This window comes from Ambystoma mexicanum, chromosome 5p, assembly GCF_040938575.1.
Source record: "Ambystoma mexicanum isolate Mex_15411 chromosome 5p, UKY_AmexF1_1, whole genome shotgun sequence".
Classification (NCBI taxonomy): Eukaryota; Metazoa; Chordata; class Amphibia; order Caudata; family Ambystomatidae; genus Ambystoma; species Ambystoma mexicanum.
This window is the reverse complement of record NC_090930.1, coordinates 946,556,174-946,563,834: the sequence shown is the minus strand read 5'-3', so window position 1 is coordinate 946,563,834 and position 7,661 is coordinate 946,556,174. Positions and strand designations below refer to the sequence as shown.

Here is a 7,661-nt window from a genome sequence, read left to right as displayed (position 1 = left end):
TGGAGTGTCTCCTTTTGAGTTAATGAGAGGGAGAAAACCAGGATCTAAACTAAGGGTGGCCGCTCTTGGGGGTGGTGTACAAAGTTGCATCAACATGCAGGAGGTTCTTGACAAAGTGCGTGTTAAACAATCCAGTTTTTGGGAATCTCAGCTTAAAAAAAAAGAAACCCCTGCGTGTACAAATTGGTGATCTTGTAGTGGTGAAAAATCCAAGATTTGTAGCAAAGGGTTTGTCCAAATTTATGGAACCAAAAATTGTGACCAAAGTAGGTCATGGATACGTTAAATTGCAAGATGGTACCAGATGGAGTTTGAGGAGGGTGGTCCTTGTTAAGGGAAAGCTGGCGGGTACTAAGGAACTGTGTAGTGAGGGAGGTGGTGATACAATAGGAGTTGATCCAGATTATGCCTCTGAGGATGTGGTTCCCCTAGAGAGGGATAAGGATATGGCTGTACGGGTTGGGGAGGATGCTCGGGTGGGGCATGGAAGGAGGCAGGTGTCTGCCTCGGAAAGTGATGATGTTGTGCCATTAGAAGGAGCTCATTGTGCTAAAGGGATGGATGTACATTCTGAGTGTGATTCTGATAAAGGTGCTTTTGGTTTGACTGGTGTGGATGCAAGGGTTGCGGAGGAGTTGTCAGTGCTCGCATCAGATAATGCAAGCATAGTTCCACACGGAAGGGGACAGTGTGAAAACTCTGCCCTTGCGGAATCCTCCAACCAAGTGAATAATCGCCCAAACCGTATAAAGAATATTCCAGCCAAATACAAGGATTTTGTTTTAGAATTTGCAGATGATTAATGCTTGGACTGTAATCAATTATCAATGTTCCATATAGATAAATATGCCTCTTATTGCATATTAAGGATTCTTCCTGTCCAACCTTGCCTTACCTATGTTCATAATTAATGAATGTTCATTATGGAGGTTTACAGGGGGAGATGTGTAGTAGTTGCTCGTGCTTCCGCGAGCTCTTGTCTAAGGTTCTACAAATAGAATGTTGATGTGAATGTTCGGGGGGTGACGGTTGGTTGTGGGGAGAGAAAGGAGCAGGGAAGAGATGATGTACGGAGTTCGGGTTTGAGAAATAAATACTTAGTAACTTACCTGTGGAGGTCACGTTATTACACTCACTCCTAAAGAATTATACTTTCAGTGCAATCTTTGAATCTTTTATACAGGCACATAATCACAGATCCTCCATAAGAGCCATAATACATGACTGGCCTAAATCTATGATTTCGAAAGGAAGAGTGACTGGCAAGGGCCTCCTTTCACCACTTATTTTCACCCTAATGATTGACCTCTGGCTAGGAGAATAAGGGATAATCAGGACATATGAGGTGTAGTAGTAAAGGCAATGATGTAAAAATCTCCCTGTATGCTGTTGATATTCTGGCTAAACTATCACAGGTGGTCACTTCCCTTTGGGGTTTAATAGTTGAATTTGGCAAATATGAAGCGGTTTCAGACTTCACTATTAAGTATTATAAATCCGAAGGCCTGAATGTCTCTATACCTTGAATTATGCCCCTTTCCTTGGGTAGAAGTGGAATACCTAGGGGTATCGTTCCCACTGGATATCCAAGAGCTTTATAAGATAAACTTCCCAAAGGGGTTTTGTAACTTGTGGAGGACCTGGATCATTGCTGCAACCAAGAAATGTCCTGGATGGAGCATATTGCTGCCATTAAAATGCATTGGGTTCCCAGATTTCTATATAACTGCCTGGATTTACTAATTAAAATCCCATCAGAAAACTACATATAGCTCAACAAAAGATAATGAACTTTAAAAGCTGAGACTACTGAGAAAAGCAATGATAAATGCTAGGAGGGGAGGTCTGGGGAGAATAGACCTACATTGATATGAAAGTAGAGGTGTTTGGGCACCAGGTATTATAATCCACTTGCGCTCCACTCCTGTGTTAGTAGTTATTTCATGTTTAGGCTTTATAAGCTGCACGGTCACAGGGTTGTGGAGGTGTTACCCACACCTCTTGTCAGAATTGCAATTTGTTTGTACTCTGCTACCTTGCGCTTGGTTAATAGATTCGAAGTCTACATGAAGAATTGGTACAGTTAGGTCTATTCTATTGTGTTCCTTGCTGTCTGGTCGTCTGGCTTTTGACTTTTTTCAGTGATGTATTGTGCTGATTCTGGACTTGGATGCTTTTTAATGGCTTGGGCAGATGTGTCACTACAATAAGCAAAACAGCACTGCCAAGAATCTTTCAAAGGCCTCATGACTTAATACAGAGGTGTACTACTAAGAAACGTGGGTGGGACAGGAATTGGAGCCCTCTCAACTGCAACCGTCCACCTCAAAGGTAACACTGGCTTTCAATTTCTCTCTAGTAGACCTCCCAAATCCGACACAGAGGGGTTCTCATCCCCTCTTGACAAGGGCCAGTGTACTGGCTTTGTCACACACCTCCACCCTTTTTCCTGGCTCATCTTCTTCTACCCTCTCTCCCTTTTGGATGACTGACTGAGGGTACAATGAGATCAAATCTATGTTGGCTTGTTTAGTCCCCGACCGATGTTTAACTGTGAATGAAAAGGGTTGTAAGGCAAAGAACCACCTTGAATATAAAAATGTGTGTCTTTATTCATAGTCGTCCAGACTGGTGGTGAGTGGTCAATCACCAGTTTAAAATGTTGGCCCATGAGGTAGTACCATAGGCTATAAGCGGCCAAGCCGCCAATTCAATTATGGAATCATTTCTTTCACTGGTTTGTAGTTTGCTGCTGATATACATCACTGATTTCTCTTTCCCATTCTCGACTTGTGACAGTATGGCTCTGAGACGCACAGTAGAAGCGTCTGTCTGAAGAATGTATTCTTTAGCAAAGTTTGGCATGATCAGGATTGGAATTTTACAAAAGGCTTTTGTTTGTTTATTTAAAAATTAAAGAAATAAGACTTTCTTTATTTGATCGAATGCATTCTGGGACTTGGCATCCCACAGGACCCTTTTGGGTTAACCATTTTTTAGTTTGTCGGTGGGGGTGGGTTTGAGGGGTCAGAAATGCAAGACAGACGCAAAGTTATAGTTTTCTCAATGTTTACCACTTTAAAATGAAAAGGGGTGAGATAAACGCTATCTTTCCCTACCCTAAAGAGGATGCCCCTACTTAGCAAACTAAACTAAAGAAAGATGACCAAGTGGCCAAAAAGCCTCTGACCGTCACACTAATACATACAACAAAAGGATACAAAGAATATTTGGCTGTCTTCAGTTAAAAAAAACTGAAAAAGTTCTAATTTATAGGTTGAAGGAAATACGTCTTGTGGCCAGGGTTGGGCTCCCTTCCCCTGGATACATTCAGGAATATCCTCGGTAAAGTTCTGATTCACCAAAGTTCTGTTCAGTTCAACAAAACATTTCTTTACCCTGCACTGCATCCTTCTGCTTAGTAAAGTAAAGTTATCTTTCACAAATAATTGTTCAAAATTCAAAGCAATTGTAATCCTCCACAGTATCCTCTTGGTAAGGCAATTATTTTCCTCAGGATGCAAAGCGATTATTAGTATATCACATTTATTCTTCAAATGCACTACTTTTGTCAGGATAGTACAACAATGACCCTTGGTGATGCAACAGTTTGTCAGAATGATAATCGAGTTGACAAATTCTTTCCACCCCACCTTTGTGCCACAACCACACTTCTTTAAAACATCTTCTTTCTTGGTCTACTCGCCTGTTAGGTGTGACAGGGCCAGCAACGTAGCCCTATCAAGGGGGTGCAAAAAAGGTAGCAGGCGCCCCTCTCGAAAGAACACGGAATGCGAACCTGTTGAGTGGTTTTTAACCACTTTGAGAGTTTGCAGTCATCTGCTTTTTGCTCACTGTACCTTTCACAGATGGAAAATATTAATTTGCATATCAGTCTTTGTCCCGCGAACTCTCTGAAGAGAGGAATTGCCATAGCATTTTGGTGCGGGACTGCCCATGTGGGCGGGACAAAGACTGATATGCAAATGGATATTTCCCATCTGTGAAAGGTACAGTGAGCAAAAAGCGTGTGCTGCAAACTCTCATTTCAGAACAGGTTATCATGCCATGTTCTTTCTGGAGAGGAGCGCCTGCTACCTTTTTTGAAATATTTGCAAGGAACTTAGGGCTGGTCACCCTAAGTTACCTGGAGGCAACCAGACGTGGACTCCCTGCTCGCTGTGCTCAGAGAGGCACAGCTTCACCGCACTGATGAGGCCCAACAAGGCTGAAACACGTGTATGGGGTTGCTGTTGGTACTCTTGTTCAGAGAGGAATTGCCATAGCATTTCGGTGCTCGACTGCCCATGTGGCCGGGAGAAAGACTGATACCCAAATGGATATTTCCCATCTGTGAAAGGTACAGTGAGCAAAAAGCGTGTGCTGCAAACTCTCATCTCAGAACAGGTTATAATGCCATGTTCTTTCTGGAGAGGAGCGCCTGCTACCTTTTTTGAAATATTTGCAAGGAACTTGGGGTTGGTCACCTAAAGTTACCTGGGGGCAACCAGATGTGGACTCCCTGCTCACTGTGCTCAGAGAGGCACAGCTTCACCTCACTGATGAGGCCCAACAAGGCTGAAACACGTGTATGGGGTTGCTGTTGGTACTTTTGTTCAGAGATGAATTGCCATATCATTTCGGTGCTGGACGGGCCGCACAAGAAACACGGCCGCCATCCTCGACGATGGTGTGAAACCGTGAGACAGCAGCAGCATCCCTGTCAAGAGGTGTTGCAGAACGCAGCAACACCGGCAGAGGACGTGGAAAGGGGTGCGCGGCACCAATGGTCTGCTGCGCTATCACCAACACTGGCCAGTAAAGAAGCGTGGCTCTGGAAATGTCAGCTGGAGCCCAGGCAGAGGGGATTCAGGGGGACAATTCCACTATCCCACCAGGGATTTCTATTTACTAAATAAAGGCCCCATGAAGGCCTTAACCGTAGCCCACAAGGGATGATATTAATATTGTTATTTTAAAAAGGCCTGCAGGCCTTCACCCTTCCAGCATCCCAGGACCCCTGCAGGGTCTATGTTACCAGCCCCTTTTAGCCATCCCATGGCCTTCCCCTGTCACACCCCTTAGAGGCAGGTAAGGGATTGGACAGGGTAAGTAGCCAATCCTGGGAGGGGGTGGGGCAATGTTTCCTCTAATTTTTTTGGGCCGTGTGCGCTAAAGAATAGTTGTGTGCGGGCTGTTTTTCAGTCATGTGCGAAACTGAGTGATGCGCTGCCAGACCGGGGGTGGACTGCGGCGGTGCGGCTGCGTGGCGCTGCGCCCCACCAGTGAGCAAGGCTTAGTGATCAGATTCCACAGTGTGCAAGCGAGGAATGCGAATTTGCGGCACAACAAGCTCTACTTCAAGGGACATTTGGGTGCTCTATTCTCCTCCCATGACTTAAGCTCATCTCAAATTGTGTCCTTATCCACAGTCATTAAACCTCCTGCCCTGACATGCCCAGCCAGTATAAAATGTCAGTATATCTTCTGGCGTTTCTGCAAGGACAACTTAAAATAATTCTTCTTTTATACAAATAATTTCTATCTCTGCTGTCACTTTGGGGATGACATCATGGGCTGTAGCTAGATGGCGCATTGCACAAGTGGGCAGGTTGAGATTCAGCCCTCCCTCACCCCCCCGAAATGTTGGGTTATGTTGATGACATTACCTGCCTGACATACACTACAGACCCTTCGGCAGGCAGGGCACAGATGAAAAACGGTGCTCGCCGCAGCTGCACAGTTAACAAAGGCTCTGCAAGTACTAATGTAAAGGGTTTCATTGCTAATTTAGCAACCCCATTCGTATGAATATGTTTTTAGGCAATTGATGGGGTTAGTACTTGCATGTCAGGACAGGGACTGGGAATGATTAGAAGAGTACTAAGGGGCAGGAAACAGCTCATTCTCACACAGTACTCCGTTACTGTGTGGTTTCAGATGTGTAGGAGAGAGTTAACTGCTAGTAACATTGAAGCCTGCGCTAGAACAGTCTCTCTCATTAGAATGTGTGAAGAAGTTAGAGGACCCAGGTCTGCAAGTTAGTTTGCTCTCTGACCCCACAATCTATGAAGTTGGCACCTGACCACTCCCACATTTAAAGGGTTAGACCTCCTCCCCCCAACCTTTTGACTTAGGTGCACCCCTGCCTCCTTGTAGATCGCTATATGCAATAACAGCAGGTCCAGATCCATATTGTCAAATAACTGTGAATGCAAGCAGACGTCCAAGGCCAAATGATAATGTTATTGTATAGCACTTAGGCTTAAGCTCTTTTTTTATAGAACAAATATGCATACAATATCACCCATCCTTTGTTGGTAATCATTTATCGACCTCAGAAGGGTGAAAAGCTGAGATGGTCTTACTGGGATTCGGACCTGCAGATCACACAGACACCACAGCAGCGAGCGCTTAACCCACTGGCCACTGAGTTATCATATCGGCTTTAGTAAAATGAGCAATTAGTGGACTGGATACCATTAAACTGGTAACTGAGATTTAACAGCAGACCAGTTAAATTAATCTGGCCTTAGTGCGCTTTACAAATGTCACACTCACAATAAATAAATAAACCCTGTAATGGACGCTAGGTTGCACTAGTTGCAAGTCAGCCCGCCACCAGCAGGCCAATCCTATGCGCCACCTCAGGGGGTTAATTTGGGACATCCGCACAAATCTGGGGTTAGGCACATGTGCACTTGACTTGACCCCTCCAGTGAATGCTGGCCCTCTTGACTGCAGCAAAATTCAGGGGCTCTGTGCGCAACCAACCTACTCACACACGTGAGTGACTTTTTCTTTCTTTAGCCAATGCATCAGGGATGGACCCCTGAGCTGCTCCGGGCTGGCCCTCTTGACTACAGCAAAAGAAACTTAGCTGCAAGACCAGGGGCTCTGTGTGTAAACTAGCTGACTCGCACACTAAACATTTTCTTTCTTTTACCAATAAATCAGAGGATAGCGCAGTCCCCCACTACCAGAAATAATGCAGTCGAGTATCCCGCATTTGGGGCCATCGCAGGGGTCAGCAAATCTGGTGTGCAATGGATGAGCCTGCCTCACCCTGGGACTCGAGAAATGCCTTGGTGATCACAAATGCTCCCCTGCCAGGCCCAGGTAAGTATGAGTTGCGAGCAAGAGGGCAGGGGTTGGGCGGCGGGCCTGTTCTGGAAGCACTGCTAAGCGAGGGTGAAAAAGGCAGGCCCTGACCCAGCCAGAGTCCTCCCGGAAGCCCAGAGCGTCTGCAGAGCTGCCTGCCCCACGTGCAGGGGGAAGCTTTGGCAGGCAGAGCCCAGCAGAAGAGGCCCATTGTAGCACAGTTCATTTCTCCCATCAGGCCCTACTCGGCCCGAGATTTGCATAAATTCGGACCTGGGCGCCAGCCAGCAGGCCCAGTCAGATAGCGAGCAGGCCCGGTGCAGTGGGCCCACTGGCCCGTCGGCCCCAGGCGGGTCCATGGCCCTCCTGAGCCGACGGGTCACCCCGTTTAACAAGAGCGTCTCGGGTGGGGTGCCCCCCAGCAGGACACAGTAACGTCGTGAAGGCAAGGCCCGGTCGTGCCCGATCGGTGCTCGGCAGCCGGTAGCCAGTCTCAGCCCCTCCAATACCCAGGAGCTGGCTTGGCCTTCTTAAGGTTGGAGGGCTTGGGCGTGAAAACA

General features: G+C 46.4%; 1 pseudogene; it reads right to left on the bottom strand.

Moving 5' to 3' along the window:
• Window positions 1-6,954: 6,954 nt before the first annotated feature.
• On the bottom strand, window positions 6,955-7,127 carry LOC138481833 (U1 spliceosomal RNA; annotated as a pseudogene).
• Window positions 7,128-7,661: the final 534 nt, after the last annotated feature.